General features: G+C 49.2%; 1 long non-coding RNA gene across 1 annotated transcript in view; it reads left to right on the forward strand.

Moving 5' to 3' along the window:
* Nucleotides 1-26,240, forward strand: part of LOC140384912 (uncharacterized) — a 336,045-nt gene that overhangs the window by 93,488 nt on the left and 216,317 nt on the right. The gene's annotated exons all lie outside the window — the stretch shown is intronic.

Consider the following 26,240-nt stretch of genomic DNA (forward strand, 5'->3'; position numbering starts at 1 on the left):
CTTAGGAAAGTTCATCCCTAACCTCGCTTCCCACACCACGGCTCTCCGCAACCTAGTTAGGAAGACGGCGGACTTCCAGTAACTTCCCGCCCACCAGCGTGAATGGGAGGAGCTCAAGGTCAAGCTGACCACCGCCCCGGTATTGGCGTTTTTTGATCCTGCAAGGGAGACGAAAATATCAACGGACGCTAGCCAATCTGGCTTCGGGGCGGTGCTCCTACAATGAGATGAAGCCTCGTCATGGGCCCCTGTTGCCTATGCGTCACGGGCCATGACTCCCACAGAGCAGCGCTATGCGCAAATCGAGAAGGAGTGCCTAGGCCTGTTGACCGGTGTTGACAAGTTCCATGACTCCATGTATGGCCTTCCCCAGTTCACTGGGGAGACCGACCATTGCCCGGCATCATCCAAAAAGACCTCAATGACATGACCCCTCGCCTACAACACATTCTGCTCAAGCTCCGGAGATACGATTTCCAGCTCGTGTACACACCAGGTAAGGACCTGATCATAGCTGACGCTCTGTCCAGGTCAGTCACCACTCCGTCCGACCCAGAGGGGTTCATTTGCCAAGTCAACGTCCATGTGGCCTTCACGGCCGCCAATCTGCCGGCCACGGATGAACACCTAACCCACATTCGCCGTGAGACTGCGGCTGACCCCCTGCTACAGCGTGTGATGCGCCACATGACTGACGGATGGCTCAAGGGACAATGCCTGCAGTTCTATAATATTCGAGACGATCTGACAATCGTTGATGGCCTCCTTCTGAAGCTGGACCGCATCGTGTTCCGACACAGCATGCATCACCTGGTTTTAGAGCAGCTGCACGAGGGCCATCTTGGCGTAGAGAAGTGCCGATGGAGGGCCCGAGTGGCTGTCTCCTGGCCTGGCATAAATGAGGACATTGCCAACACTGTGCTCAATTGCCCCACCTGTCAGCAGTTCCAGCCGGCCCAACCACGGGAGACCCTTCAGCCCCATGAGTTGGTCACGTCCCCTGGGTCTAAGGTAGGCGTGGACCTGTTCCATGCGTTCGGCAGGGACTATGTTCTCATAGTTGATTATTTTTCAAGCTATCCCGAGGTTGAACGCCTGCACAACATCACGTCATCGGCTGTTATCCGTGCCTGCAAAGAGACCTTTGCTCATTACGGCATCCCACTCACTGTGATGTCGGACAATGGCCCCTGCTTCGTGAGCCAGGAATGGTCTAACTTCGCTAGCAGGTACAACTTTGTACACGTGACGTCGTCCCCTGCACCCCCAGTCAAATGGCAAAGCAGAAAAGGGCATCCACATCGTAAAGAGACTCCTCTGCAAAGCTGCTGATGCAGGATCCGACTTCTGCCTCGCCTTGCTGGTCTATCGCTCGGCTCCACTGTCCACGGGCCTGTCACCAGCCCAGCTGCTGATGGGTCGCACCCTCAGGACCACTGTACCGTCCATGCTCGACCATGCTCCGGTCCTTCAGCGGATGCAACAGTCTCGCGCGCAGCACAAGACGGCGCATGATGGTCGAGCGACTGATCTTCCTGCTCTGGCACCAGGTGACAACGTCCGAATCCATCTTCCGGAGGGTGGCTAGTCTGCAACTGCTGTGGTTCTTCGGCTGGTGGCTCCCCACTCATTCCTGGTTCGTCTGCCTGATGGCTCCATTCGCCGCCGCAATCGGCGTGCCCTTCGTCTGGTTCCACGCTCGCTACGCGATCCTCCACCAGTGCCACGCCCTCCTGTTGTCCCCGACCTGGACTTTGTAGAGCTTCCGGATACTCTGCATCCTCCTCACTTGGCCGTGGCCCAGCCCGATCCTCAGCCGGTGGCTCCTGACCCACCCTTGAGGCGGTCAACCCGAATTCGTCGCCCATCTCAGAGACTTGATTTATGAGCCTTACAATGTTGGACTCAATGCTTTGTTCTTTCATCCTGTTTCAGCATTTCACTAGTTTGTTTATAGCATTCGTTATTAGTTTTGTTGTTGGTGTAACACCTTGTTTTTCTTTTCTCTGCACCAGGCACCTTCCCGTGTATATAGACTAGCCTCATGTACATAGTTATGTAAATACTGCACACTCATGGTCAGATACACTCATTACACATTATTTATTCTCACATCGGCACATGTTCTTTATAAAAAAGGGGGATGTCATAATATACATCAGTACATTATGGTGCAATCACATACACACACTGATGGACATGCAGTAGGACCAACCAGCATACATAACACCGCAGCCAATCACCAGTGAGAGCACAAGCACTATAAAGACAGGGGACAGGAGAGTTCCCGCTCATTCTAGCAGCAGCCAGCTCAGGGCACAGAGCTCACAGCCTGCATCACAAACATTCACCATGTGCTGAGTGCCTCACCAAAGCTAGTGATAGGAAAGGGTCCACAGTAAAGCTGGTATTGCTTATACCCACGTTTACAGCATGTTAGCATAGTTGAACAGTTAATAAAATAGCGTTACACCACTTCCAGCATTGTTGGCTTGTTTGTGAACCAGAACACCCAACACTGGGCTTTCATTATTTTTCTCAAATGCTTTCTCATTGACAAAGCTTGTCCTCCCCAACATGAGTAAGAAAGGTGATTTTGCAAAACTCTACCCTCGCAGAGACTGGAATGAAGAATCATGCTTGCGTATGTTTACGTAGGATTCTCACCACATCTTGGATCTACAGTCCAATCCACTTGGAGCTATCCCATGGCATCCACAGGCTAAAACCTCATGGCAATTATTTGCATTTTATCAAAAAAAAAAATTTTTTTAAATCAAAATTGCGTTATTTTCAAATTATGTTGGGGACAAAAGAACGTCAGAAATGCAGCTCCAGTATGAGGAAAGACACCAAGGAAAATAAACAGCATTTCTACAAAGAATAATTGTCTTTGAGTCCTAATTATTTTTTGAAATAATCACTTATGGCATGGTCACTCTCTGGGTGGAACTTCATGCCCCATTTGGGTGGCAAATTTGGAGGCAAGGGGGCATTTAATCGGGTGGGAAGGTGCAGGGTGGGAAACACACTCCTTCCCGTTTCTGTCCGAATAAGTCTAGGGCAGGAAGGTCGTGGGCGGCCTTCCACCCAGGCACTGATTGAGGCCCCGAAGAGGACAACTGCTGCCCAGTTAAAGGCTGTGTCCCACCTCCGCTGGTATCCAATCCGCAGCAGGTAGGAAAAGTGACGGGCTGAAAACTTTCACCAAAACCTTTTTGAGCATTTGATCCATTTTATGGACGTTTTAATTGGTGCATTTTCTTCACAGTAAATCCATTTGTACAAGATCATGCACAGGTAAACATCATACAGTATTAGTTTTTGAACCAGCATCCAAAATTGTTAAAATTCTGCAGTTTAAACGAAAGTTAGCAAGTCGAAACAAAGTGTTGCCAACTCTGATCCCTGAAGATTTGATCACATGTACTCCTGCCTCCATCCACCCCATTTGGCCAAAATGCAGACTCCCTCAATCTCCAATATTGGTATAACTGATGAACATTAGTGTCGAAAGAAAAATTGCAAAAAAATATTTACATGATTCTTTTTAATGTTCATATGATTTACTCTCAGGTTTTCTTGCGCGTATCCAGCCATGTCCTTGCATTCCTCAAAACCTCAGGACAATATCAGAGAGTTGGCAACCCTAAGTATAGACTTTAAACTGCAATAATGATTGCTGATGATGAAAGCTTAGCTACTCAAAATCTCCTGTGCTATTGATTGCCCCATATTAAAAAATAAAAGAATGCCTTTGTTGAGTAGCAGAGAAGGAAATTCTATACATGTGAGTTAAACATTCATAAGGATTACCAACAGCCATTTCTCTCATCCATGATAATTAGTCTCAAAGCAAATAGTCATCCATTTTGATGGCTGCAAAATATTTGCTTACCCTATTTTTGTAAAACCTATCCCATTGAATGAGGGAAAGAAGTTTCACGCAAAATAATCAAAGGGAAGAGTGTCAAAATATATATATATAGCCTTTGAAATTTACATGTCACCATCTTGGGTCAGACAACGTTCAAGCAGATACAGTCACAATTTTGGCCTCATCTTGTTTTCAACAAATACAAGGAACAGGCGTTGTAGGAAAACAACACAAATCATGGTTACGCCTTTATATTTAATTCAATGCCTCCAAATGGCTGATGCATTATTCATGAACCCTTCATCATTTATTAATGGCCTTGTTTTTCTTTAGCTTTTACAGTGGCTTTTTCAAATATTAAGTGCATAAATTCTCATGCTTTTCTCTATTTCAGTTGTCAGCTATCTTTTGATTCTTTAAAAAAATGTGTTCTCATTGCCATCCCATGCAAAAAGAAAATGTACATTAAAGCAAGGCTTTGAACTCGCCTTGTAGCCCTGCATCGGAATCAAATGCGTTTGTGTTTTCTTTTAATTGGTCAGCTAATATGGCTGATGTAATATTGCTAGAATCAAAATGGGGCAGGACGGAAGGAGTTCCATTGTGTCTGTGTCTTGAGCTCATTGCAGCTGTCCTTCTATCTCATGGAGACCCCCAGGGCCCCACGGGCACTGTCAGGGAGGAGGAAGCTCTGGAGGCCAGCCCAGGGTTTGTCACCAGGGAAACGACGGCGGTCTCCACTTCTTCCGAATCGCCCCTTCCTGACACTGGTACATCTCAAGGGCAGTTGGCAGAACAGGGTGGCACGACGACGCCAGTGACACCGGTAAGTCAACTGGGGCCCTCCAGCTCTAGGCGCCCTGAAGGGCGTCCGTGAAAGGCATCAAAGGCCACAAGGTGTGGAAAGCAGCAAGCTGCCTCCACCTCTGATGGGCATCCTGGGGACACACCTACACTTAGCTGTAGACCACCTGAGATCAAGACAATTGAGGATCACTGATTGGGATTGGGGTCGGGGTGGGGGTGGGGGGGGGGGGGGTGGTGGGGGGTGAGGGGGGGTGCACATTGTCTGTAGCCAGGAGTGGCATGATATGCAGACAAGCAGACAGATAATGATATACAGACAGGCACAGGCAGCTAATGAACACAGAGAACAGGACATGACCAATGAGCAGGCAGGACACTCAGGGGTGGTATTTCACTATAAAAGGCACTAGGCACTCACACTCCGCCTCTTTCCACTGATGAACATCTACAGAGTGAGTCAGGGTGTAAGTACAGTATCACACCTCCAGCACGTGGCTAAGATCCAGTCTGGTTCAGTCAGACAGAGTAACCATACTTAGGTTAGCAGAGAGTCGAACTCATAGAGAACTGTGCTAACTGTGCTACTGGTTCAATAAATTAGATTGAACTAACTTCAAAGTCTGGAGTGTCTTTTGGTTAAAGCTGCATCCAGTTGCAGCCTGTGTTATCCCAGAGTACATAACACATCAAGGAGGAATGGAAATGTCAAATGTTCATAATTAATACATGTCACATCTGATACATGTGAAGCCTCTGTAATGTTAATCTTCACAGCGGGCCTGCCTGCACCCCACCCTCTGTCGCCCTCTGCTCCCACCCACTCCCAGGCACAGTGGTCCAAGTTCAAACACCCCTGATGCAGACCCCATTCAGAGGATGGGTGTGAGCACACTGTCATCAGAAAGACAGGAGTCAGACTTTGGCATAAATTGAGAAGTACCAGTGATTACCTCACAGTGAGTGATCATCACTCTCCTGCTTTGTATATTGACTCGCTGACAGTGCCAACACAGGTCCATCACCCTGGCATGATGTTACACAGATCCTGGCAAGCTGGAACAGGGTAGTTGGGGGTGGGAAGGAGGTGGGTGAGGGTGGTGCGAGGGACATGTGTTAAATGTTCAGGGATTGGAATCCCTGTTAATGAAGTGCACTCCCTGATGCCCTGGAGTGTGGAGAGCGACATGCGTGCTGTCAATTATCCCCTGAACCGGCGGCATCCCAGCAATGGCAGAGAATCCTTTAGCCCGGGCATCTTGGTGGGCTTGGTCTAGCTCAAATTTGATTTAGTCTGCTGCCCAGGCATACAGGGTCTATGTTACTTCATGGATGCACTTGTGGGCTGTAGCCTAGGAAATGCTGCACAAGTCCCTGCTTGAGCCCTGGAATGAACCGATGGCACAGAGGTTCAGGGCTGTGTAGGGAGCCGTTGTAGGGAGCAGACATGCCAAGTTAGCGAGGATGTGGCACAGGTGCCGCACTTTAGCTGAGATGGAGTCTCCTGAAAGACCAATGATGCCTGTACAACTTGGGCCGTCGTGGTCGTCGCCCTCTGGGTTCCTCCTCAACCTACTGGTGGCTGGATCTTCAGGGTGTGCAGCGACCCCCTGCACACGGGGTGCGGCCTCCAGCCTGCATCGATGATGCTGCCTTCTTGCCATCTAGCTACCAGGGTTGCCAGCAACACCATGAGGGCAGACTCTGCGGGACCAACACCACCATTCATTTTTATCTCTGAAAGAAATTGGAGAAGGAGATAAACTGACAATCGGTTAGGACTTCTACCCCGGAGCCTCAAATCCCCCAAACCTTCCCCACCCTTACATGTCCCGGCTTCTCTCAAGAGTGCCATTCAGCAAGCCGGTTGTGCCAGAAAACCGCTCTGCACACTCACCCCCGGTCATAGCGGAGACCCTGGGCGAAATTGTCCGGAAACGGCGCGATGTCCGCCGACTGGCGCCCAAAACGGCGCAAATCAGTCGGGCATCGCGCCGCACCAAAGGTGCGGAATGCTCCGCATCTTCGGGGGTTGAGCCCCAACCTTAAGGGGCTAGGCCCACGCCGGACTAATTTCCGCCCCGCCAGCTGGCGGAAAAGGCCTTTGGTGCCCCGCCAGCTCGCGCGGAAATGACATCTCCGGGCGGCGCATGCGCGGGAGCGTCAGCGGCCGCTGGCGGCATTCCCGCGCATGCGCAGTGGAGGGAGTCTCTTCCACCTCCGCCATGGTGGAGACCGTGGCGAAGGCAGAAGGGAAAGAGTGCCCCCACGGCACAGGCCCGCCCGTGGATCGGTGGGCCCCGATCACGGGCCAGGCCACCGTGGGGGTACCCCCCGTGGCCAGATCACCCCGTGTGCCCCCCCCCCCCCCCAGGATCCCGGAGCCCGCCCGCGCCGCCGGTAAGGTAGGTGGTTTAATCTACGCCGGCGGGACAGGCATTTTAGCGGCGGGACTTCGGCCCATCCGGGCCGGAGAATCGCGGGGGGGGGGGGGGGGGGGCCGCCAACCGGCGCTGCGCGATTCTCGCCCCCGCCGAATATCCGGTGGTGGAGAATTCGGCAACCAGCGGGGGCGGGATTCACGCCAGCCCCCGGCGATTCTCTGACCCGGCGGGGGGTCGGAGAATCTCGCCCAGGATCCCAGATCCCAAACTCCTGCCGGGAACATTTGGGAGACCGGGCTCAGGTGCACCCCCCGCACCCTACCTCCCCTCCCCCCGATCCACACACTCAATCTTTGGTCACGAGGATATCCCCGGTGCTGAAGCCCAGGTCTTGAATGTTTGATTGTTGGCTGCTGCCTCTTTGGTGCTGACACTTCCAGAGTTCAGACAAAGTGTTCAGGCTTCAACATTTGACTGTAATGCGATACAGTAATCATCCATAGAACCATAGAACCATTGAATTCTTCAAGTGCAGAAGGAGGCCATTCGACCCACTGAGACTGCACCGACCCTCAGAAAGAGCACCTTACCTTGTCCCAATCACCCGCCTTATCCCCAAAACCTAACCTGTACATCCTAAGGAGTAATTTTTATCATAGGCAATCCATCTTTCCTGCATATCTATGGACTAAGACATGGCACATGTACCCATGAGAAGCCACTTGAGAATATTTTGCTTATTAAATGGTCAACAGTAACAGAAAATCAGCTACGCATCCTCCACATATCACAAGAACCATCAAACAGCAAGGAAACATCACCGTTCCACACTGGCACCTAGACAAAGTAATATCAGCTCATTTTCACACAAATAAAACCCAAGCACACGGTATATGTTATCTTGTTCAGAACTTTGTCATAGTAATGATGTGTCCATCAATGTGTTACTTGTTCCACGTATCAGTGCCTTTCTCCATCCAAGAACCGCAGAAGCGCAGGCCCCTCCCACATGGCCCAACCCACTAGAACCCAATCCTGCATCCATACATTCCACTGGCACCCAACGTGCAGCTGAACATTCCTGACCCCCAGTGTGCCTAACCCGTGGCAATGTGCCAGCCACATGCAGCACTCACCACACCAGCAACTAAGGCATCAGCAATCTGTGAAAGCATTTCCACAACGGCGTCACCACAAGGCCCACTTGGATCAATGGCGTGCACCAGGTCTCGCGCATCCACCTGCTCCAAACCGGATTGCCCTCTGGACCTACATGTACCTCCGTGCCCGGAGCCCCAGGACCCAGGTGTCTTGGAATAAATTGCCCTTCTTTCCGGCTACAGAAAAGGAAGGAAACAGTAACAGCAGCTTCCAGGCATCTACAGCCACCAGCAGGAGCTAGCAGCAAACACAACCTGCAGCTGTGAAGTGCTCTCATAACTAACAAGGCTAATTCCTTATTAGCAATAGCCTGCAGTTGTGAAGCTAGAGACTGCTCACAGTCAAAGGGAGTTAAAGTGACCTTCAGCATAGAACCAAGAACAGGGCTCTGTCCTGGAGGTTTTTGGTAGGACAGACAGGCAGCAGCTGTAGTTGCACCTGTTATGGGATCCACATATTTAAAGATAGCTTTAAGGCCTCAAAGATAAAAAGCCCCTCACAAGGGCTCTAGTGGCCCTGAGCTGCCTGCCGGAAAATGGAAATGGCCACTCAGCTCCTCAGTTCCCCTCAGCAGTCATTGCGCAGCTTCACATTTTTAAATGACGTCCGCGTGATTTCTCGCTGGGGAGCCAGTTAATTCCCATGAGGCCATTAAATTTGACATCAATCGTGCTAATGAGATTGAAATTCATGCAAATATGGGTTAATGATATTCTCGCCATATTTAAACGTGATCCGGAACTCGCCATCAGGAGCGGGCCGATGAGATGGTAAACTGATTCGTGCCCGGCGGGTAATCTCAATTTAGTCCTTTCCCGCTATTTAACCGGCATGTCCTGATCCACACCGGGCACAACATGGGGTGGTTAAATCACGTCCCTTATTTAAGTTCACATTGGTAGCTTATCAAAGTAGGCTTAGAGACAAGACTGGAGGATCTGACATGGCAGGAAGTGCCTGAATTGAGCTATCGCATCTTAGATACTTGTTCAATCCTCTAGCTCCACCGTAAACCCATTGAGGATGAACCGTACCACAGGGCTGCCGAGAAATGGCCAAGACACCAAAAATAATTCTCCCCCCCAACCCGACCACTATTGGCACTCTACTTGTATGACATTTAGAAGTTTATCTCAAACTGCAATTCCGAAAGTTATGCAATGACTTAAGGGATAAACTTGATCATGATTTGTTTGTCCAGTTTTTTTTCCAACTGAAACAAAACTGCTTCAGTTTTAAAGTAAATTGGGAAATCTGTCAGCTAACGTAAAAAAATGAGAATTTACTCCGTGCATGATTTGTAATGTAGAACTTCCAGCACCCAACAAAGCTTTTGAGTTTGAAAATTATATTGTACAAAATTATGAAATGGATGTTTGGTGTGCTAACTGGAATCCCCTTTCCAGTAATTTGGCAGAGGCATTAACACAATTATTTCAGACATGTTCACGCCTCTGCTAAACTCATGGAGATGTTGGGCGGGATTCTGCCGTAATCGGCAGGGCAGGCAACTCCGGCGGGAAGGAGTGGCGTGAACCACTCTGGCATCGGGCCGCCCCAAAGGTGCGGAATCCTCCGCACGTTCAGGGGCTAGGCTGGCCCAGGAGTTGTTTGCGCCTCGCCGACCGGAAGGGAAGGGGCTTGGGGTCACGCAAACCGGCGACGATGGGCCTCCGCCTGTCGACGCGAGTTGGTGCATGCATGGGAGCACCAGCGTGTGCTGGCATCATCCCAGCGCTTGCGCAGAGGGCTTCGTCTCTGCACTGGCCATGGTGGACCGCTGCAGCCGCCGGTGCGGAATAGAGTGCCCCCAAGGCACAGGCCCGCCCGCGAATCGGTGGGCCCCGATCGCGGGCCAGGCCACTGTGGGGGCACCTCCTGAGGCCAGATCCCCCCGCGCCCCCCCCCGAGGACCCCGGAGGCCGCCCGTGCTGCCAGGTCCCGCCGGTAAGGACCTACTCTAATTCATGCCGGCGGGACCAGCAAAAAACGGGCGGCCACTCGGCCCATTGCAGGCCGGAGAATCGCCGGGGGGGCGCTGCCTGCGGCCGCCGACCGGCGCGGCATGATTCCCGCCCCCGCCAAAAGCCCAGCGCCGGATAATTCGGCAGCCTGCGGGAGCGGGATTCACGCCGCCCCCCGTCGATTCTCCGACCCGGCGGGAGTCGGAGAACCCGCCCAGGAACTATCAATCTTATATCTTTGTGGTGGACCATAAAAAAAGCTTGTATTTCTGGGTGCCTTTTACAAACTCAAAGCACTGTAAGCCAGTGAAGTACTTTGAGGTACGGTTGCCTTCTGTAGGAAATGCGGCAAAAGGTTTCCACACAGCAAGTTCCTGCAGACACCAACATGACAATGACCAACAGATAATCTGCTCCTTTAGTGATTGTTGGATGAGGAGTTAATCTAGAGTTTGCACATGTATGCCCTGAATGAGGCTTTGCAAGTTATTGCTCCTGTCTCTTGATCCTCCTAGCTATGGACCTGTCCAGATGACATCCATTTCCTGTTAAGAACGGGTGTTGGCCAATTGAGAACCTCAGGCCTGTTTCCACATTCAGCTATATCATGACTTACCAGACTGTATTCTTAATTACACTTACTTCCTTTGGTTGCACAACCCTTAACACCCTTACCCAACAAAAATCTCTCCATCTGATTTTTAAACATTTTTCAATTGCTTCAACAATTTTTTATGTGTGTGTGGCGGTGGAGGGATGGGGGATGGGGGGTGGGATAAGTTCCAGATTTCTGTGCCCCTTTGTTGAAAGAAAAGTTTCCTAACAATGGCCAGCTCTAATTTTAAAGGAGCGCCCCACATTCTGGACAACCTCCACCAGAGAAAATAGTTTCTCGCTGTTTACCCTATTAAATTATCTAATCATCTTGAACACTTCAATAAAATCATCCCTTAATATTCCACACCCGAGGTACAAAGAGCTGAGTCTGTGCAACCTATCCCAGTGAGTTAATCCTTTTAAACCAACCCTGAAGTGCCCAGGGCTTAAACCAGATGTGGTCTGTGAGTGGGCACAGATATTGTGATGTGTGACTATCAAGAGTGTGCTAGAGATGATACAGGCAGCATGCAAACTCTGTGCTTCCAGCTCATCTCCATGATTTATGGTGCTAAACATGGGCTGCCTGTCTACATGCTCAGCAGGATCCAAGGTTCATGGCGAGCACCAATTAAAACTAGCCTGCACCTCTTAAAACCAGTCTGCACTTCTTAAAGGGGAGGAACATTCTGCTGTAGCAAGGGCTGGGAGGAAAGAAGCTGCAAAATGGAGCAACAGGCCAGAAGCAGGGCTTCCTGGTTTTCCAATGGAATGATGGAGGCTTTAGTTATGGGAATGGAACAGAGGAGAGAGGTCGTCCTCTGGCAGGAAGCCATATACTTTCAAGAGAATAGCAGCAGATAGTCATGGATGTCAATACAACTTGGTCATCGTGCCAGAAAAAGTCCAATTACCTCACATGAGTGGACAAGGTCAGCAAATGCATCTTCAAATAAAATCTCCAATTCACAGCAGTACCAGTCTCTCAGGATGCACAATACACCACATTCACATCACTCACCTATTTATAATCTGAATCAGTCAGGACTGACACCCAATATTCATAGCTTCATCTCATCCTCACACACTTACTGCTCCATGCATCAAAGCCATTGTTATAGCTTCACCATACTTCTAAGTCGTCAAACACATTGCAATTCATGCATCGACATTCTTTATTATTGTCACAAGTAGGCTCACATTAACACTGCAATGAAGCTACTGTGAAAATCTCCTAGTCGCCACACTCCGGTGCCTGTTCGAGTACACTGAAGGAGAATTCAGAATGTCTAATTCACCTAACAGCATGTCTTTCGGGACTTGTGGGAGGAAACCGGAGCACCCGGAGGAAACCCATGCAGACACGAGGAGAACATGCAGACTCCGCACAGACAGTGACCCAAGCCGGGAATCGAACCTGGGACCTGCGACCCTGACGCTGTGAAACAACAGTGCTAATCACTGTGCTACTGTGCCACCCTGAGGTGGTTGTTTAAGATCTGGTGGCAAGGGCTGCAATTTCCATGATGACCAGGTTATGAAGGACCCAGCAGGGCACCACAAACTTTCAAGATACGCTCCAGCAAGAACTGTATAAATTACCCAAGTGATCAAAATGGCAGAGCTGTTTCAGAATGACAATGGCTTGCTCCATGACATTTCTTTAGTATAAATTCTATCGACATGTGGTTGTGTTGCAGAGGGGGTCATGTGTGGAGTGGGTAGTCTTTGGCATTGAGCAGCTACTCTCTGGTTTGACATGGTGGCTCAAAAATGGTGGTAAAGGCTGACTGGTACAGGATAAAAGCATTGTGGCTGCTGTCAGAATAGTGGGCATTCAGCAACATGATGGCCTGTGTGCGGTCACATGCTGATTACATGTTCAGGGAGAGAAAGCTTTGGCTCTCTGCAATGTTGGCAAAGCTGTGTTGCTGTTCCTCTTGATCCTCTGCGAAGAGAGAAGACAATGAAGTCTACTTTCTATGCAGGGTCTCAGTGACCTCCCTGATGCAGCGATGTACGGTGAACTGAGAGATGCTGGCAATGTCATCTACTCCAGCCTGGTAGAATGCCAAGACCGAGAAACTGGGGATCACGGTAATCTTAATGGCCACTCTGGCAGCACCATCCAAGCCCTGCTTAGTGGTTGCAGATCCGGTTGCAAGAGAAAGTACAATTCAGTTCAAATCTCTGTGGTAAAGTGTAACTGCTGCAGACTGTACTCCTGGTTGAGATGGAAGCAGATGCAGTGCTCTCTGAATACCCTGGGTGGCATTATGTTGACAGCCCTCTTCCTCCCTCTGTGAACAGCTTCTCCCCTCTGCTCCATCTCCATGTCATGGTGCAGCCCAAGAGGGCCTACAACTACAGATCCCATGATTGAGCACAGGGTTTCTGTTCACAGACCTTTCCTGGTCACCCTAATCCCTCCCCATTGAAAGAAACTGTGTGAGCTCCAGTAACAGGATAATACCCGTGCTTCCACTAACGCTGACGCAGCACAGGAAAGTCAAAAGCACCGCACCTGAAAATTGCAGTCATTCCTTTGAATAACATGTTTGAACACGTGTTCAGCTGTGCATGTTTAAGAGAGGACCTGTGAGCACCAAACTAGCAAGGCAGGTGGCATGTCAGTATTAGACTGATGTCACGCTCTGCCCAATCTTAATGCTTCCAGCGCATGTAGGTCACGCCCGCTCTATTACCCTTCCTAGCTCGCTGATTGGCACAGGGCAGTCCAGAAACCAATAATAGGTAGACCATGCCATTTTTGTACTCCCCGAGCACCAAAATTAGCGATGTGAAGGGACTCCCTGGCATTCTTCAGTGGTTCATTTACATAGTTTCAGAACTCCAGTGAATCATCTGTTCAACATACCAACCTGACTTTGTAGCTCCAAAGCTGTTATAGCCTTCTGCCTGCACAAATCTGTCTCTCTCTCTCTGCAGTAATCACTGAGAGTGCTTCTGTCTAACCTCCATAAATCAAGAGAAAGATTAGCTGTATCCTTCTATATAAACTTGGCCAGTGAAACATACAAATTGTGCACCTCAGACAATAATTGTGTCCCTCCCCCAAAACGAAAAAAAAAACAGGGAATACATAGACACGTAGAAATTACAGCACAGTTCTTCAGCCCATTGGGTCTTTGCTGTGGCTATCCCTCAAACTGAAGCTGAAAACCCCTTTCAACAAGTGTGTGGTCCTCCACTGATAGACGTAACTTAAAGGGATGGAGTAAACTCATGGAGAGCAAGCCTGACATTCTCTCCAGGAGTTCAAATTTGTAAAATCTGCATATTTGCAAGTGTGAAGTGATGGCAAATGAAGCAAGTGACACGAGGAAAATAATCTGATGAGGGCAATACTGTTGATGTGATGTCCAAGGCATTTGACACAATGCCGCACAACAGACGTGTGATCAAAGTTCTAGATTGTGGAATAAAAGAGACAGCAGCAACATGGACACAAAAGTGGCTGAGTGACAGGAGGCATAGAGTAATGGGCTGCACGGTAGCAGTGGTTAACACCCGGGACCCGGGTTCGATTCCCGGCTTGTGTCACTGTGTGTGTGGAGTCTGCACGTTCTCCCTGTGTGTGCGTGGGTTTCCTCTGGGTGCTCCGGTTTCTTAGAATTTTCATAGAATTTGCAGTGCAGCAGGAGGTCATTCGGCCCATCGAGTCTGCACCGGCTCTTGGAAAGAGCACCCCACCCAAGCCCACACCTCCACCCTATCCCCATAACCCCACCCAACACTAAGGGCAATTCTGAACACTAAGGGCAATTTAGCATGGCCAATCCACCTAACCTGCACATCTTTGGACTTTGGCAGGAAACCGGAGCACCAGGAGGAAACCCATGCACACACGGGGAGAACGTGCAGACTCTGAACAGACAGTGGCCCAAGCCGGGAATCGGACCTGGGACCCTGGAGTTGTGAAGCAATTGTGCTATCCACAATGCTACCGTGCTGCCCTTCTGTGGGTTTCCTCCCACAGTCCAAAGATGTGTGGGTTAGGTGGATTGGTCAAACTAAATGGCCCCGTCGTGTCCAAAAGGTAGGTGGGGTGCTGAGTTATGGGGATAGGGTGAAGGTGTGGGATTAGGTAGTGTGCTCTTTCAGGGGCCGGTATAGACTCGATGGCCTCCTTCTCCACTGTAAATTCTATGATAATGGATGTTTTTCGGGTTGGAGGAAGGTTTATTGTGGAGTTCCCCAGCGAGATCCTCGCTCTTCCTAATATTTATTGATGACCTAGACCTTGATGTACAGGGTACAGTTTCACAATTTGCGGGTGATGCAAAATTTGGCAACATTGTGAACTGTGCGGAGGATAGTGCAGAACTTCAAATGGACATAGACAAGTTGCTGGAATGGACAGACAGATGGCAGATGAACTTCAATGCAGAGAAATTTGAAGTGATTCATTTTGGTAAGAAGAACACGGAGAGATAAAATCAAATATACAACTCGAAAGGGGTGCTGGATCAGACGGATCGGGGGTATATGTGCATAAATCAGTAAAGATGACAAGCAAGGTTGAGAAAGTGGTTAACAAAATGTGGCGTTTATTCCCTTGAGGTGGCAATCTGCCAAGAGGGTCAAGTGGCCCAGGTAACTATTCAGGGACTAGGGTGGAGGGGGGGGGGGGGGGGGGGAACCGCCCTCGCAAGAGTGTTTTTTAAAATCTGTTTTGTAGCTGATTTGTAGCCAAGGGGCTGCAAGCTTCTGCATTGTAGTTATATCTAAATAAATGTTTCAGTCGTTTCGTTTAGACTTTAAAGTAGCTTATTGAGAAGCAGCAGTTTAAATATGATGAGGAAGCGAAATGGATAGAAAAACACAAGATCCGTCACAGATAAGAACAGTGTACAGATCCTGGAGTAGAAACGGACGGGTGACGCAGAGTGAGAGCTGGTCTCCGTAGCTGGTGGCTGCAGTCTCCTCTGAATGGTTAACTAGTGTGAGCCACAGTGTGGCTGTTGGGCTGAAGCCAGTGCGGATCACTTGAAAATCTCTTTGCTCTCAAGAGCCGGTTTTAACCTTTACACAGACATTTGGTTTATGTATGGGTCGTGAGAGCCAATCAGGGTTAGAAATGTCTTGTTTCAGGGCCTGTGCTAGAGACGTGTCCTTTGCAGAGATAGCAGGCCTGTCCTGTGTTTGTCAGCCAGCAAGCTGCCATGGAAGTTTTCTTCATAAGACTGCGAGAGAGAATGAGATATTTTTATGTACCTTCAATTTCTGAAGATTTTATAAGGTTATCTATCAGACAGCGATTTCTGACATTTCATTACTTGGATTGAACTTGTCTCTATTCCTGTGCCAGGGGATTTTCTGTACCAGGCGGGAGGAGTAACGTTTGGGAAATCCAGGACAGGATTCCCTGATCCTGAGGCTAAGTGTTGATGCCGTTGTAAACGGCGTCGCATTTCACAATGGTATCAACAGGCCCCCAGGAGCAGTGATTCCGAGCCCCTCACTGGGGGAAACTTGTGATGTCCAAGGCATTTGACATCCCACGCTGCTCCAGCTGCCGATACCAGTGTCAATACGAATACGCACATGCGCACTGCGACCGGCGCGGTTGCGTGCATGCACGGTGGCTTCCTTGTCCGCGCCAGCCCCGACGCAACATGGCGTAGGGCTACAGGGGCCGGCGCGGAGCAAAAGAGGCCCCCAGCCCGAGAGGCCGGCCCGCTGATCGGTAGGCGCCGCATAGAGCGACCCCCGTCCGGCGCCAGCGCCTATGGCGCCGATTCTCCGTTCTCTAGAGAATCGGCGGACCGGCGTCGTGCGGCATCGCACGTTTCGCGCCTGGCCCGGCGATTCTCCAATCCGGCATGGGCTGAGAGAACCCCGTCTCCGACTTTCCACCAATTCCCATTCCCCTTCTTTCTGCTGGATAATGGAGATGTCACTGTGCGTAACGTGCAAGTCAGTAGGAATTGGCAGCAAGGATCTATTTTGATTGAAGTAAAAGTTCAGAATCTTGTTGCAAACCAATTTCGGACGAGAGTTCCTGAATCATGGGGAAAGATCACAGATAGCAGTTCTTAAAGGGACACTGCAGCCCCGAGACACAATTAGCCATGGGTCCAAAATATTAAACTGCAGCCCAGTTACAGAGATTATTAACATCAGCAGAAACAAACTCCAACTGTTAGAATGAACATGGTTCAGTCCTGGATGTGAATAACAGCAGCAATAACAGCAGAATCCAATCTCTGCTGTCACTTGTGAACTCGCTGGTGTCTCTGCAGGTTGAGTGACTGAGTGAACCCCTTCCCAAGGAGCAGGTGAATGTTCTCTCTCCAGTGTGAACTCGCTGGTGTACACTAAGGACATGTGAAGACCTAAATCTGTTTCCACAGGAAGTACAGCTGAATGGCCTCTCCTCAGTGTTAACTTTAAAAAAAAAATTTAGAGTAGCCAATTCATTTTTTCCAATTAAGGGGCAATTTAGTACGGCCAATCCACCTACCCTGCACTTCTTTTGGGTTGTGGGGGTGAAATCCACGCAAACATGGGATGAATGTGCAAACTCCACATGGACAGTGACCCAGAGCCGGGATCGAACCTGGGGCCTCAGCGCCTTGAGGCAGCAATACTAACCACTGCGCCACCGTGCTGCCCTCCTCAGTGTTAACTTGCTGGTGTACACAAAGGTTGTACGAAGACCTGAAACTCTTTCCACAGGACGTAAAGCTGAACGGCCTCTCCTCAGCGTGAATTCGGTGATGACTTTTCACATCAGAGGATGCAGGAAATCCTTTCCCAGCCGCAGGACAGATGGACTGTTTCTCTCCAGTGTGAACTCACTGGTGCTCGATTACTGACTGAATCCCTTTCCACATTCAGAGCAGGTGAATGATCTCTCCCCACTGGAGACTCTCAGTAGGTTGGATCACTTTATGAATCCTTTCCCACACTTGGAGCAGGTGAATGGTCTCTCCCCAGTGTGAATCCGGTAATGTGTGAACAGTGTGAATTCCTTCCCACATGCGGAGCAGGTAAATGGCCCCTCCCCAGTGTGTCAGCGCCAATGGTTTTCCAGCAAGGATGGGTAACTGAATGCTTTCCCACAGATTTCAAACGTCCATGGTTTCTCCAAGGCGTCGGTATCCTCGGGCTGGATACTCCATTTCAGGGACTATGTCCCCACGCCGTGGTAAGAACTGTGCTCTTTTATGCCAGAAAAACTGGCGTCAAAAGACCACATATTCATAGCCCTGCAGGGGGCTAGCAGAGACCCGCCATGAAGCTCGCAGCTCTAGCTGCAGATACGAGCCCCCGCACCTCTGGGTCAGAGGCCGCGCATGTGCACCGTGGCGGCCTCCAGCGGCCGCGCCGTGCTCCATGGTTGTCTCAGACCACGGAGCTAGACCTTGTAAATAGTGCCCCTGATTGACCACGTGCCTGACCGGGACCACTCGCTCGAAAATAGCCCGGTCCCGTATGAGGCTCCCCCTGCTCTCTGATCAGCCCACCCCCGACCATGGCAGCTGTGGGCTGAGTCCACAGCCGCCACGTGAGTATCCGGAACGGCTGGGACCATGTTAGAAATACGCCGTTGGGACTTCGGCCAGTCGGGGGCGGAGAATGGCGGGGCGGGCCTCTGGCAATGGCCGCGGGTGAGGGATATGCGGCACGCCGTACTTCCCGGGTACACCGCTTTTCAGAGGCCAGAAAATCAAGGAACCCCGCCGGTCCCGATTCCATGCGTGGAAATGAATTCTCCCCCCCCCCCTGCCGCCAGACGCGATTACGGCATTGGGGTGCGGAGAGTCCAGCCCCTTGTGTTTGATGACCAGTTGAAGCCGTCTGCAAATCCTCCCCTTTTAATCTCTGTCTGTTTCCGGGGACAACGCATGCTTCAGCTCACTTCAATTGTTATTTACTTTACTGGTGAATGGGAAATATTAAACTGGTGAAGAGAATTTTAAAAAGCAGTTCCAAGAGCGTAGATATTAGTCACAGTAAAGTTCAGCTTGAGTTGAGAAACAGAAGAGTGTTCGAGGTTATGCCCAATTCGGACGAATCAACACTTTTGATGCCTCTGTGGAGGATTGGACGCAATACATTGAAAGTTTCGGCAATTTTTTCTTGCCAGTGAAATAGAGGAGGAAGTTTAAAGGAAATCAATCCTTCTGAGCGGGTGTAGGTCCCAGGCCTACAATTTGATACGCAGCCTTACATCCCCAAGAACGCCCAACTCCAAGTCATTCACTGAGATAGCTGAATTGATGAAAATACATTATCACCTGAAGCTATTGGTAATATTGCAGCGATTTAAGTTGAACTCAACCGTGATATATTGCAATTTATATGACCAAGTTAAGACAGATCGCAAAACAATCAACTTCAGAGCCACTCTCAACGATAAGCTGCAGGACCATTTGTCCGTGAGGTATATCATGGCATTCCAAAGGAAGCTATTAGCAGATGCAGATGTAAATTTTAAGAAGGCGCTAGAGATTACGTTGGTGATAAGAGCGCACAGGAGCTTCAGAGCATGCAAAATGGAGTGGTCCACCAGTAAGGGCGGGAAGCTACAGTCAGCGGTAGCACCAAAATAAAAGATGGATTTTTAAAACGGGAAGCAAATGCAGCCATGAATAGAGCGAGAAGATTTAAAAGAGAACATCAATTGCCGAGGATTGAAGTAGCGTGTTACTGGTGCGGGTTAATTACTCTCCTGAAGCCTGCAGGTATAAAGAGGCTGAATGTGTTTTCTGCCAGAGGAAAGGTCACTTAAAGCACTGCTGTAAAAATACATCAAGTCTATCGAGTTACAGAGGTGGCGATTCAGCGGACTGAAGTTAAAGTCCGCTGTCGATTGCATTCAGTGGGGTGTTCCTCGATGGTTAGAAACACCTCGCTATCCAATGTCAATTTGCCATTTTTTTGACCTCGGGGAGTTTCTACCCATCGAGGGCCGCACTTAGCGGGATTCATGCTGGCGAGCTTCATCGGGGTGCTATTTTGTCCAGCAACCTTGATCTTTTACCCTCCGCTTTCAGGCCGCCCCCGCTTTTCTGACCCCCCTCTCTATCCCAAGCTTTGGGGAGGCCCCTGGGAGCCCCCCCCCCCCTCACCTCCCCTACTTAGAAAGATCCCCTGGGTCCTATCCCCAGCACCTGGACATCTTGGCACTGTGTTGCTCTTATTAGCCTTAGTTTTATTAGCTCTAATTATGTCACCTTTGCTCACGAGTCGCCAGGTATCTTTCTGATAGCGCCACGTGGTTCAAGCTCGAGTTATGATTAATAAGTCAACACACCGCTTAGTAAGATTGAAATAAACGGTCATTTATTATGTACAACAATAAATGCTTACACAATAATCCTACTATCTATATAGAAACCTACCACTACTGGCCAATACTTAACTTTAGGAAGGGCCCACCAGGTCAGGGAAACAAATGGCTTATCGAATCGGATCTGGCCCGCGGGATTCAAAAGGCTGATACGGGTCGATGGCTAGGAGTCTCTATTGGGTAGCGATCACTGGAGTCAAACTTACAGTTTCTGGTCGATGTTCTTGCGAAGGTGGCGAGCAGGAGAAGAAGGGAGAGAGAGCAAGATCTGAACTTGGCCCCTCACTTTATAGGGCCCAGGGGCTTCCCGCCTCTCGGGGCGGCCCTTGACCCTGAGTCCCAAGTGATTGGACTTGTTCCCAATCACTGGGTTCGATATGCTCCAATAATGGGGCGATTCCTCGACCGGGGGGTGGTTGTTCACCTGTCTTTGTTTCGGCCACTGCAGGCGCCGAGAGGTCTGGCTCGGCATTCAATTGCTAATATGTTGCAATTGTTCCCGGGGATAGCCGATTAAACTGCAGATGTCTGGGTTGATGTGCTGCTAATGGTCTTGGGTATCGATCTGGGCCGACTTCCCCAGAGCCGAATACGCTATTCTGTCTGCAGCTGCCCGTTTGTGTCCTCTTGGCTGCTTTTCCCATCAGCCTTTTCGGTTAGCCGTTTTAAATCGGGTTTTGGCCAAATTAATAGGGAATCAGCCATTTTAGGTGGCTACAACTGCCAGCCTAGCACCCTGGCAGTGGTCCTGGCACCCAACAGTGCCAGGGTGGCACTGCCATGGAACCTGGGTGGCAATACCATGCTGCCAGACTGGCAGTGCCAATGTGCTCAGGTGCCAGGGAATGCCAGCATACCACCCTGCCCTGTCTGCCTCTACCGGGTGTCTCCAATTGCCTGCAAGACCCCTCAGGTGCTGTTGTGTCTGGTCCACATTTGTGTGGACTCGTATGAAATGGCGCCCTGGCAAGATCTGCCAGAGGTGGCTGGTGAGTCCTGGGCATCGGGCCCGCTGGTACCACAGCAAAATAAACAATTTATACAGGAAAGACCATCTTGATAAAGGGTACTATCATGCTACCAGTAAGCGAATAGTAGCATTCCGCTCAGCTCCCAATAATAATGGTGTCTTTTGGGCCGCGATTGGCTCAAGGCATGCAATTTAAACTAGTTTGAGATCTTCCAAGTATGGGAAGAGAGGCTGCCTGAGTTAATGAAGAAATATGAGAACATTTTTCGCAAAGAGTTAGTGTGATGAACGGTTACTGCCTTATCATCATGTAAGGTGATGTCCCCTTTAAGACCGGGCTTGGAACCATGGGGACTCCGCCTCTGGCTCCGCCCATCTGGGAGCCATACATAAAGGCCTGCCTCATGGTCTGTGTAACAGTCAGCTCTCGTCGCTAGCTGTAGTATAGTTATTAGTCTAATAAAGCCTTCTTTACAGTTTAATCTCTAAGCGTCATTATTGAGGGTACCTCAGTTCCTTATTTTTTTGAGCGAGACCAGTACTGTACGGCTTTCAAGAAAGGTTGGACATGGAATTGAAAAAGATTGGAGGAACAGGGTGTTATCCATCCAGTTCAATTTATGGAGCAGGCAGCACCCATAGTCTCCATGATGAAGCCTGACAAGACTGCCCCATCTGTGGAGACTTCAAATTAACAGTTAATCAGGCTGCCATAAGGTATCAAGCACATCAGGACTGCGCCTTACCATGCAGCATCCAACCGACTGGATGGACGAGTTGTTCAAACCTTCAAAGTGGGCCTTAAGAATCAGTCAGGGGTGACCCTGGAGTCCAGAATCTCACGTTGCTTCTGGGCTATAAAACCACTCTGCACTCTACAACGGGAGTGCCGGCAGCACAGTTGTCAATGGGCCAGCGTCTTGGGACCAGGCTAAGCTTGGTGTTTCCGAATTTACTGTGGTGGGGTGGTGGTGGTGGTGGTGGTGGTGGGGGGCGCGGTACAGGTCAATGAGTGCAGTCAGAAGAAAATTCATGATTCAGGCAAATCAACAAGGTCGCTTTCAGCGGAGGAAGCCATGTATGTCAGAAATTTTGGAAAGGGCTCGATTTGTGTCCCAAGAGTTGTATCAAAGACAGAACTTTTGTCTTATGAAGTGGACAAGTTGGAAGTGTCTTCAGGAACAGAGAGGAAAGAGAACTCAGGAGAAATACTTTTAAAAAGAAAGAAAAACTATTATGGAGCACCAATGAAATACGTTTGAGGTAAAGTCACCACTTTAATGTGGAGAACACAACAATTAATTTGCACACAGAAATCTGATCATGAGCAACCAATTTGTTTGGGTGATATTGATTGAGGAATAAATGTTGGTTAGAACACCAGGAATAACTCCCCTCTCAACTTCTCCTGAATTTCATTTGACCATCAGCATCAGGCTGACAATGCCATGGTCCAGGATGTCGCCATACTGGCACCTATTGGCATTGATGTTGATGGTTTAGGAACCCGGTTATTCTTGATGTATATTAATGACCTAGACACTGGTTTAAAGGGCTTAATTTCAAAATTGGCTAACTTGGAAGCATTGTGAATTGTCATGATAATGTTTAACTTTGAAAGACAGGTTAGTACAAAGGGCAGATAAGTGGCAGATGAAATATAATACAGATAAAAAGAATTCATTTTAGTAGGAAGAATGCAGAGAGACAAAAAAAAAGGATCTAATTCTAAAGCGGGTCCAGAAGGAGGGGCACGTGGGGATATATATGAATGAATTATTAACCATGGCAAGACATGGAGAGAGCATTTAATAAAGCAGATGGCATCCTGGCCTTTATCAATAGAGACATAGATTACAAAAGCAAGAATGGTATCTTATGTCATGTGAGAGTACCTTTGAGAAATGGGTGTTTATAAATGGGTATGTATATAAATATCTGCCGTGAGAGTACCTTTCAGAAATGGGTGTTGACTACTGCAGTGATGTCAGAGAGTGGGTGGAGCTGGGCTGTCTGTCAGCTTTTTACTTTTGTTTTAGGCTGTTTTGCTGCAGAGTGTGGTTTAGTTTTGTTTTCAGTGTTGGAGCTGAAGCCAGACCAAGCAGGTGTACTGCTGTTCTCTCTGCCATCAAAAGACTATCTCTTGATCATTTGGTGAATTCAGAATTATAAATGTTTTCAGTAGTGACTTTAACCTGATGTGCTTCTGTTAAAGGTTTTGTTTTTAAGTTGTACGGATGTTAAAAAGGAAAGCGTAAAGGTTTACTTAGTGTTGTAGTCTTTGGGGGTTGTATTTGAATTGATGGTTGCTAAGATGTTCACTGTATGTTTTAAAAAGGTTAACTTGAGTTCATAGAATAAACATTGTTTTGCTTTAGAAAATACTTTTCCATTTCTGCTGTACCACACCTGTAGAGTGGGCCGTGTGCTCCTCATACCACAATCTATTAAAAGTTGTGGGTCAGGTGAATTCCATGATAAACTTTGGGGTTCTCTAAACCCTGGCCCATAACAGTTAAATCTGCATAAAACATTGATTTGGCCTCAACTGAAGTATTGCATCCAGTTCTGGGCACCATGGCTGGATTCTCTATTTGGGAGACTAAATCCCCACTCTGGCGTGAAAACGGTGGTGTTTTACGGCAGGAAAATTTGTGCAAAATGGCCACCGATTCCCTGCTCCAGGGGGTGGCGGGCGGTGGCTAGAAGACAGGCAGCATAGAGCTCCAGGCCCGGAACACTGTCAGGTCCGTTGCCGCGCATCAGCACGGCGGCGGCCTGCAGCGGCCGTGCTGTACTTCATGGCAGACGTAGCCATGGACCCGAACTGCTAAAATATTCCCCCCTTCAGCTGCTTGCGTGCCCAGGACCACCCCCCCTTCCCCCACAGTGTCTCCAGCCCCGAATGAAGCCTCCCCTGCCCGCGGATCGGCCCTCCCCCGACTGTGGCGCCGTTGGACTGAGTCCACAGCCACCACGCTGAGTTCACGACGGGTGAGACCACACGTGTACCACGCCGTCAGGAACTCGGCCGGTCAGGGACGGAGCATCACGGGGTGGGCCTCAGGCAATGGCCTGAGGCTGTGGATACAGCGTGGGGTGTACTCCTAGAGTTGATAGATTGGAAAGCCAGGGCTGTCCTCCCTCAGAGAAGAGAAGTTTGAAGGGTGATCTGATCGAAGTTGTAGTATCCTGTAAGACTGACAACCACCAAGTAGATCAACTAATAAATGGTTTATTAAGGTAAGTAACAATTTACAGAGAGTGAGATAAAGTCTACCATACTCCATAACTGCAGTCTCCAAACTGGCAAGGAAAGCCCGTTCTCAGCCTCAGGATTGGTGCGTTCTGGCCCGATTGACTGAATGGGTCACATGGCCCTCCAAGAACTTGCCCCTTAAAGGGACATGCTACCAAAGAAGTATTCAAAATAATGAGGGATTTTGACAGAGTAGATAGGAAGAAACTGTTTCCATGGATGGAAATATCAATAACCAGAGGACACTGATTTAAAGAGATCAGCAAAGGAAACAATGAATGGTTTATGATCTGGAATGCCTGTTGAGAGTGTGGTGGAACTAGATACAATCATGGCTTTTAAAAGAAAATTGGATCAATATTTGAAGAGCAAAATGTTGCATGGTTACGGGGAAAAGGCAAGGTAGTGTCACTAGGTGAATTGCACTTACGGAGAGCTAACATGGATTTGATGGGCCAAATGGCCTCCTTCTGTGCAGTAACAATGCCAGGTTTTTACATTCACCTGAGAGGGCAAGTAGCACCTTGGTTTAGAAATCTCATATGAAAACCAGCACCTCTGAGAGTGCAGTGCTCATTCTGTATCGCCCAAGGTTTTGAGCCCTATATGTAGGTATGGCACCTGAGAGAGGCCTGCAATGGCAGGCATTTCCTTACCTTTGAACACAGCCTTCCTGTTTTTAATCATAAAATTCATGGATGGCATGTGAAGATCAAGCCTCTGAGACTTCCTGCTGTGTATCCATCTCCTGGGAACTGTGAGACATGCAAATGACAGGGTTCCCAGTAGCCTCTTGAGGAAGTGGAATGTTGCGCGAATACTCACCGTAATTGATTCATCAATACCTTAATAGACTTTCCGCTTGTGCTGGGCACGTAGTCATTACCACTGGGAGCCCGCCTCCAGGAAAAGTGGTGGCAAAGGGAATACGCACTGCAGACCCAGCCTGACTCAAATTATCCCGAATTGCCCTGCCCTGCCAGTCTCCAAAGCCTTGTCCATGCAGCTAGGAAAATTCTAGCCACAGACCATGGAAATGAAATGAAATGCTGCTAATCCTCTTTGAATCAGGAGTTAGATCTCAGCTGGAATATGGGGTGGGATTTCCTGGTCCCACCTGCCACAGGAATTGTAGTGGGCGGGACAGAAAATTTGACGGACCAGCAAAACGTCCGTTGACTTTGGGCTGGTCAGCAGGACTAAAAAATCCCACCCGTTGTGTCCAATTCTGAACACCATTTTTCAAAAAGGATGCCAAGGCCTTGGAGGGGGTGCAGGGGCAATCTACTAGAATAACCAGGGATGAGAGATTTCAATTGTAGAATTCGGTGCAGAAGGAGACCATTCGGCCCATTGAGTCTGCACCGACCCTCTGAAAGAGCACCCTACCTAGGCCCACTCCCCCTAGGAGTGCCCCACAACTCTACCTAACCTGTACATCTCGGACAATTTTTATAATGGCCAATGCACCTAACCTGCATATCTTTGGACTGTGGGAGTAAACTGAAGCATCCGGAGGGAACCCGTGCAAACATGGGGAGAAAATGCAAACTCCACAGAAACAGTCACCCAAGGCTGGATTTGATCCAGAGTCCTTGGCGCTGTGAGGCAACAGTGCGAACCACTGTTCCACTATGCTGCCTTTCAAAAAAAAAAGTTGAATAATGTGGGTGTGCTCCCAATTTATAGTCCCGCATGTCAGCTGCATTATCCGGAACTGGCTGATGTGGAGCGACAGCAGGAGCTGGTGTTCTTCTCCTTCGAGCAGGCCAGAGGTGTTCAAAATTATGAGGATTTTGATACAGTAGATAGTAAGAAACCATCCATGGGCAAAAGGGTCGGTGATTGGAGGACACGGATTGAAGATATTTGGGGAAAGGGAAAATGATGAGATTTTTTTTT

Source organism: Scyliorhinus torazame, chromosome 10 (assembly GCF_047496885.1).
Source record: "Scyliorhinus torazame isolate Kashiwa2021f chromosome 10, sScyTor2.1, whole genome shotgun sequence".
Classification (NCBI taxonomy): domain Eukaryota; kingdom Metazoa; phylum Chordata; class Chondrichthyes; order Carcharhiniformes; family Scyliorhinidae; genus Scyliorhinus; species Scyliorhinus torazame.